Below are 7,462 nucleotides of genomic sequence, written 5' to 3'. Positions count from 1 at the left end.
CTGAGCTTTGTAAAGAATTTTTTGCCTCTTCAGTGTTCCAACTCTCTTGTGAGAATTTTCTTTCCTTTTTTCCATTCTTGATTTCTTTTTTCTGTTTTATGTGTACATATATTTTTAGTCAATCCACTGGCACCAAGATAACATCTGGGGTTAAAGAAATGAGAGTAATTTTTATAGCTCAAAAAGATTGCCATACACCTTGAAATGAAATTAAAATGGTGAATAGACTTCTTCCAATATGATTCCTTCTAAGAGACTTCACCTATTGAAAATCTGTGTTTATCAACGAATTTCCATTCAATCTTTACCGCTGTAGAGAGTTAAAAATCTAACTCATAAACCATCATCTTGTTATTACTACCCTCTTCTGTGCCCCCCACACCTCATCAAATTATGGATATTCTGAGTTGCCCACAGGCTTTCCAGGTGGCACTAGGGGTAAAGAACCCAATTGCCAATGCAGGAGACATAAGAGATGAGGATTTGATCCCTGGGTTGGGAAGATCCCCTGGAGGAGGGCATGGCAACCCACTCCAGTATTCTTGCCTGGAGAATCCTATGGAGAGAGGAGCCTGGCGGGCTACAGTCCATGGGGTTCAAGGAGTCGGACACGACTGATGCGACTTAGCATGCATGCATGTATGAGTTGCCCACAAATTACCTTTATTCCTGCACTACTGTATATATGAATATTTATTTTTGTAAGGGAAAAATTTAATTCTTTTTATTTATTTTTTTTTACAGAAGTGCATGTAAAGTCTCTTCAAGTCCACAATTTCCTCCATGTTTTCTTTCATTCTTGTTTTCTTATTTGAATCCTTTGGTTGCTTAAAAAGATTTTTTCTTTTTCCCTCAAGTCATCCTGGTCAATTTTAGCATCTCCTTTTCAGGGTTTAGCCACTTGAGAAAACTTCATCTAGGTCAGTGAGTACCTGCTGCTGAAAAGAATCTTCTGGAATGCTGTTTTGATTTGGCCTGACCTTTGTCGGCAAGTTCATGTCAAAGGTCACCAGGAATACAGAGTAAGGGGTCGACCAGGGCCCAAACAAGTGACTATATGTCAAAAGCAATTTTCCGAAAGCGCTCGCCTGGACAAGCAGGCTGTAGCTTTCAGTGGTTCTTGACCCCCAGTGCATTCAATATATTTCTGGTCAGGGCTGTGGGAACGACCCTCCAGATGTCTTTAAGAAAGTCCCCGCCTTCACCTGCCTTCTCCCGCAGAGCCTTGGTTGTCAGCCGCCCGGGGGGTGCTTACCGAGCTGAGTTTTGCTCCCAGTTAATCTACTCGTGAAATTAATTGCTGCTTCCCAGGCACCGATGTTTATGCTAAGGCTGCACTTTAGAGAGCTGTAGCATAAAGAGAACTTTAGCACAGAGAGCTTTCACGCGGGCATCTTTCTCTGATCTATTTGCCCAGCCCTAACCTCAACCCAAATGTTATGCTCCCCACTCCCCAGTGTCTTCAAATCCTTTCGGTGACAAGGCACCGTGTATTGTAAACATTGATTTACTCATTTGAACAGATCCCTTTCATATTACATTGATAAACAGCATCAATGTTCAAAGATGCTGTTTTTGTTCATTTGCTTGGTTGCTAAAGTCATGTTTGACTCTTTCCAGCTTCATGGACTGGAGCACACCAGGCTTCCCTGTCCTTCATTATCTCCCGGAGTTTGCTCAAACTCATGTCCAATGAGTTGATGATGCTATCTAACCATCTCATCCTCTGTTGCCCCCTTCTCCTTCTGCCCTCAGTCTTTCCCAGTCTCAGGGTCTTTTCCAGTGAATCAGCTCTTTGCATCAACGTGGCCAAAGTATTAGAGCTTTGGCTTCAGCATCAGTCCTTCCAGTGAATATTCAAAATTGATTTCCTTTAGGATTGACTGGTTTAATCTCCTTGTTGTCCAAGGGACTCGGTGCTAGAGAAAAAAAAAATCCACTCACCCCTACACTCCCCAGAGGGAATCACCCTTAACAGATTCTAGTATCCTCTCAAAGATACTTTATGTATATTTTGTCAAGCATGCATAGAGAATCTTTCTCCCTTATTTTACCCACATAGCAGCATCATTGTTCAGAATAGTCCTTTGGGGGAAGCCTCTTTGTCACGCTGGCACCTTGGATCACCACACTGGCTGACATTTCCCAGGGCTTTCTGAGCCCAGGACTGGGTGAAGCTTTCTACCTTCCTTTTCTCACTTTGTTCTCCCATAACTAATGAGGTTGTGTCTTATATTGCTTCCGCTTTGCAGGTAGCAAGTTCAGAGAGGTTTAGTGGCATATCTAAGTGCAATGGCTTCCTAGGTGGCGCTAGTGATAAAGAACCTGCCTGCCAGTGTAGGAGACGTTAGAGACCCAGGTCGATCCCTGGGTCAGAAAGATCCACTGGAGAAGAAGATGGCAACCCACTCCAGTATTCTTGCCTGGCAAATCCCAGGGACAGAGGAGCCTAGAGGGCTACAGTCCATAGGCCACACAGAGTTGGACACGACTGATACAGCGTAGCATGCACGAACTAAGTACAATGACAGACAGTTAAGGAGTGGCAGAAGAGGGATTTGAACCTGGGTCTGTCTGACATCAGGGGGCTCAGTGATATGAGCTGGTTGTCCTCAGGCAAAGAGAGACTATTTTGTCAGTCTGCATAATGCCAAGCATGGAGGGATACAGGCACCAGACATTGAGCTGTGAGCCGGGTATAGAGCCGAAACCTCAGGGTTCAGAGAATGAGCTGTCCACCTGCGTCCGGTGAAAACAAGAGAAGTCTCAGACCTGTGGATCATTTTCAAGTTCCCGCTTCTGGTCCAAAGCCAGACAAATTCCAGGCTACTCCTGGAAATCACTGTGAATTCAAAATGGACATGAACCTGAGAGCTGTTGCTGTTAGGATGTGGAAAGCTTTGGGAAAGACCCCATTGAAACTAGAGTCATCTTGGGGCTTAAGACTTCCACTTTTGGGGGAGTAGTTTTGATCCCTGGCCAGGGAACTAAGATCTCACACGCTGTGTGGGATGGCCAAAGGGGGAAAAAATAGAAAAAGATTAGAGTCATCTTCCCAACAGCCTTCAGAAGGAAAAGAACTCAAGTGAGAGGCAAGGGATTTCGGGAAATAAGCAATGAGTCGACACAAAGCTTTTCCTGTACTCTCTCCTCACCCCAATAAAGCTGCCCTATGGTGTGGGATGCAGGAAGAAGGGCCCTGGGGGACATGCTAGGAGAAAATTGATAGGTGAGGTGATGAATCCAGGGGATGACCTTATTCCTCTTTCCCACCTCAACTTCCTTAACCTCTTCCTCCAGGAAGCCTTCCTTCCTGACCTCCAGGTGGAGTCGTTTCCCCTCCGCTGGGGCCCCTTGGAATGACATACTTTTCCTCATTTAGCAGTTGTCTCTTAAGATTGTAACTGCCCGATTTGCAGGAGTGTTTCCCCCTAAATCAGAAATCTGCCAACAATTTTTTGTAAAGAACCAGATGATAAATATTGCAGGCTTTGGGGGCCATATGGTTCCTGTCACAACGACTCCACTCTGCCATAGTAGTATGAAAGCAGTCACAGATAAAACATAAACAAGTTCAAGGGCAGCCGTGTTTCAATAACACTTTTTTTATGGACATTGAACTTTGAATTTTGCATCATTTTCACGTCACAAACTATTGTTCCTTTTTCGATTTTTTTTTTTCCTCTCGAGGCTATTTTTTTTTTTTTTGGCTGTTCTGGGTCTTCGGTGCCGCCTGCAGGTTTTCTCCAGTTGCAGTGAGCGGGGGCAACTCTTCCTTGCAGTGCACAGGCTTCTCATTGTGGTGGTCCCTCCTGTGGAGCACAGGCTCTACACACATGGGCTTCAGTAGTTGCAGCAGGTGGGCTCAGTAGTTGTGGCTCATGGGCCCTAGAGCACAGACTCTAGTGGTCGTGGTGCATGGGCTTTAGTTCATCTGTGGCATGTGGGATCTTCCTGGACCAGGGATCGAACCCGTGTCCCCTGCATTGACAGGCAGATTCTTATCCACTGAACAGTGGAGTCCCTCTCCAGGCTATTTAAACTGTGAACACCTTTCTTTGCTCTCAGGTTGTCCTAAAGCAGGCGATGGGTCAGATTTGGGCAGGTCCAGATGCCCCAGTCGGAGAAGGCGATGGTACCCCACTCCAGTACTCTTGCCTGGAAAATCTCGTGGACAGAGGAGCCTGGTAGGCTGCAGTCCATGGGGTCGCGAGGAGTCGGACACGAATGAGCGACTTCACTTTCACTTTTCACTTTCATTGAAGAAAATGAATTTCTTCAATTGGAAGAAGAAAATGGCAGAAGAGAAGGAAATGGCAGAAGGAGAAGGAAATGGCAACCCACTCCAGTGTTCTTGCCTGGAGAATCCCAGGGACAGGGGAACCTGGTAGGCTGCCGTCTATGGGGTCGCACAGAGTTGGACATGACTGAAGTAACTTAGCAGACTTAGCAGCAGATGCCCCAGTAAGTCTTAACCGGTGAATTCCCAGCAAGTACAACTGGCAAAACAGTTGTTGAAGGAATAAATTACCCAAGGAATAAATTACCCCACCCAACGTGGGGGGAAGGGAGAGTGGTTAGAGACATTAACTCGTCAGAAAAATATTAAATTTGCAAATGGGTTTTATTTGCTCTGAAGTGTCATTGCTTTTTCTCCCCTGCTGAATGTTATGAAATGCTAATTAGCTCCCATCACAACCACGGTTCACAGGTCTGTTTGATCTCCTTTTTCATGGTGTCTACATGGCATCCTGCAGACAGAAATAACTCGGCACAGCCCTGGACAACCGCTCAGCCCCGTGTCTCAGCGGCTGTCAAACAAGGGAGGCAGGGCAGGGAGGCCCAAAGGAGGGTGTCAACTGACAAGAAGTAATAAAACCGGCCTCAGAAGACATCTGTTTAGTTTATGTTGCTGGGTTGTGAGTGAGCACACCTACATGATGGGAAAGTCCGGTGCTGCACAGGTGGTTACAGTGGTGGGGTGCCTGGCGTGCGAGGGTCTCTTCTGCCCTTGCCAGGCATAAGACAGACCTTGTTCCTCTGACCACAGACTTCACATCCCTCCAGAGTACACATGGTGTGAGCAACCCACCTACTCCCGTTAGACCTCTGTATACCCAGGCTTCCCAAACAGCCACTTTGGACATCTGGGGTGGGATATGTCTGTCATCGGGGCCTGTACTGTGCATCAGAGGATGTTACAGCATCCCTGACCTCTGCCTTCTAAATGACAGTAGTACTCCCTACCCAGGTTGGGAAATTACAAAAAAAAAAAAAGTTTCCAAGCATTGTCAGATGTCCCTCCCCTTGGGGGCAAAATCCTCTCCCCTCAACCCTCCGTCTCCAAGGTGGGAAGCTCTAATGAAGACTTGGTGACCCTGATCCTGAATACATGTCTTCAAGCCAGAGCGAGCCCAGGGTGCAACACTGGCCAAATGAGAAAGAAAAACGAAGGGCCCAGAGGGAGATTTTTTATAGAGTGAAATGTGAATGATGTACCAAGACTTTCCTTCCTAGCTGTTCTTGCGAAGATGCCTTTTATGAAACGAAGATGCTAGCAGGTAGCAACTTTTCCCCCCCATAAATGCTTATACCTGGTCAAATCGAGAGTTGGCAGTCCTATGTCAACCCATTCATCTTCTTGTTGTTGAAGTTTTACAGAGTGAAATTCCAGAGTCTAGGAATGACTGCCTCAGAAAAATCAGATTTCCCACTTTCTCCTTAAAGAGCTCCTGGCTCCAGTGATTTCTGGTGATCCAACTATAAAATGAAAATATTGGGTTGGCCAAAAAGTTGGTTCAGGTTTCCCCTGTAAACTGTTATGAATGAACTTTTTGGCCAACCCAATAATAACTGTGCCTGTTTCATATGGTTTTTGTGAAGAATAAATGAGAAATAGAGCTTAAAGCACAGGCTTAGTCTCTAGCCTGAAGATCCGTCAGCTTAGGGCCTGTAATTCGCCTGGATTCATGTAAATCCAGGATAAATGTTGGGGATTATTATTATTATTATTGATATCTTTCAACTCTCTGGGAGCTCTGACATACACATCTGCTTTATTCAGAGGCTTCACTCCATGCCTGGCAAGCTCTCCGATTCCCATCACTCTGTGCAAAATAAAACAAAGAAGGTCCCCAAGAGTCCCCAAACTCCGCACTCAAAGCAGATGATTAACACTGGTAATTTTTCTGACAGTCCTCTCTCCCTGCAAACCTGCCCACTCACAGGGCCACATCCTGAGACAGAAGGGGAGAGGATGCATAATTACCGATTTGAAACGTGGTTGCAGAGAGCCGACATGTCCGCGCTGGCAGCGCCCTTTAAAGGCGTGTGTCGTTCAAATGTCGACACCCGCTAATTATAGGGTAGGGAACATGAAAGTTGGAGGGGAGCGGCGGGGTGGTCAGCCGCCCCCCTGCCCGCTTCCTTTCAAGTGCTCATTATGAAATAGTTCTCTCTGGGCTGATCGACAATCCTAAGAGCCCCGCCTCCATGCCAGGTTTCATGTCATCTGGCTGGTGCCCCCAAAGGGCTTTCCCACCCTTCTCTGCTGTTTCTGCTCCCCTCCCCACTACTCAGCAGGAGAGAGGGGAGAGGGTGGGGTGGGCCAAGAAAGGGTCACCAGGGGAGGCCCTCAAGCACACAGCCCGGACCTCCTGGGACTCAGGTGCCCATGGCATCTAATGCTGGGGGGCTTACCCATATTCATGGTTAATCAAGGCAGGTGTCCTGATTTTCAGAAGAAGAAAACAAAAATTTCAGAAACTACCTTTTAATGGGCATTTCAGACACGACATGGCTTCCCGGGTGCCATGACTTGGGAGAACCTGTAGAAATGAGTCAGAAACATACAGATTAGATTTCCCTATGCAAAACCCCCAACAATCTAAAAAGCAAGGCACACACTGTAATGAGGCTGTTCTTGGGTTTCCCAGAGCGAGGGGCCTCCTCCTTCCAGATGGCTCCCTCCTTCCTTCATTCACTCCTTCATTCAACAAGTATTTCCGGAGGCCTCCCACATGCCAAACAAGCACTTGGCGGAGCCCGGGCTTGCGGAACCAGAGGAAGCGAGCTTGTGGTCAGGCTGGAGAGACAGGTAGGGTCCGGTAACCTCCGAGCCCTCCTTATGATCCGTTCCAGGGAGGAGTGGGAGCAAAGAGACTGATGGAGGGTTGAAGGGGGCGAGGGGGACGCCTTTTATCTGGGATTTTGTCCAAGGCCTTTGGAGATGAATTCTGGCTCTTTATGACTTATGTTCACGTGGTACAAAATAAAAGCACTAGGCGGGCATGGAGGAGGTGGCATTTGAAATAAGGAAGGAAGGAGCCAGCTTGGTTAGTAGCCTTAGATAGTCTATGGCTTCTGGGTGTTTTGGTTAGTGTCTCTTCCCTCTTGTTATTAGAGTGTTACATGTATGTGTGTGTTAAGTTGCTTCAGTCGTGTCCGACTCTTTGTGACCCCA

Source organism: Bos javanicus, chromosome 13, assembly GCF_032452875.1.
Source record: "Bos javanicus breed banteng chromosome 13, ARS-OSU_banteng_1.0, whole genome shotgun sequence".
NCBI lineage: Eukaryota > Metazoa > Chordata > Mammalia > Artiodactyla > Bovidae > Bos > Bos javanicus.
Note: the sequence above shows the minus strand (reverse complement) of the source record.